A 1145-nucleotide genomic window follows, 5' to 3' on the forward strand; every position below is an offset into this window, starting at 1 on the left:
AGTAGGCTAGGTTATGATTTACTTTGAAGGTTCTGTCAGTGAGGTAGGAGCGGATTGTAAGGAAATATGTAGGGGTAGGAATTGACGAAGTTTATAGAGCAGACCTGGATTCCAGACTCGATCAAAAGCTTGTTCAACATCGAGGAAGACTCCCGTGCAGTACATACCGTGTGGAATGTGGAAAATATGACATCAACCACTCGATGACTATCAAATAAAAGTAAATATTAAAAAAAAATCAATAAAAACGAATTGTTATTGACAATTTGTCCTATCGGTAATGTTAGAAATTGGATCTAATAAAAATTAAAATTGATTCAACTGTCTCTTTAGGCGGTCGAAATCGCAGCATGCTTTTTTTTATGTCTTAGATACTTCAGTTAGCCAAAAATTGAAGTGCGAGCCAAGAGGATTCGGAAGAAAGTATAGACGTCCTACGTTTGCACTTTGCTGAACGTCTTAAAACTAATGTTATTGCTGCTAAAAACAACGAGAAGCATAGGATTTTATAAAAATACAATAAATAATCGGTTATAGAATGTAAATTTATATAGTTAGTTATCTATCTATCCATGTTTTCTACCGACATTTCGACTTACGTTGAAGGTGATAAGGGCTACAACATTTTTTTTTTAATAATTAATTTATTGCTATTTACAACTGTATATACATATATACAACAAGTAAATTTTCTGTAGGTGACATAGTGACATGATACAAACATGTGGAGAATCTACCGACCGATAGAACTCCAATAACATTTCTAGGGGAGATCTCGAGTCCATCTTCTTTTGCAGACGCCTAGAAGGATTATTAGGTAATGAAGGAGAAGCCAGGTTAGAAACAAGTAGATTTGGGTGGATGAGAAGTTTATTATGGAAGGAAAGGTATCTGGTTCTGGCCAAATCAGCAACATATGGAACTTGAGGTCCTGATGGATGACTTGATTTGGGACAAAGTAAGGAGCATTAAGGATTTTGGACTGTAAGGATTGGATTCTGGAGGAATTTGATGGTTTATTGGAGCCCCAAAGCTCAACTCCGTATGTCCAGATAGGTCTTATAATAGTCATGTAGATCAGTCTTTTGTAATGGATTGGCAATTTAGACCATTTGTCTAGTAAATGTAGCAATAGTCGGAATCTA

The sequence above is a fragment of the Halyomorpha halys genome, unplaced genomic scaffold, assembly GCF_000696795.3.
Source record: "Halyomorpha halys isolate HHAL.00 unplaced genomic scaffold, Hhal_1.1 Scaffold546.1, whole genome shotgun sequence".
Lineage (NCBI taxonomy): Eukaryota > Metazoa > Arthropoda > Insecta > Hemiptera > Pentatomidae > Halyomorpha > Halyomorpha halys.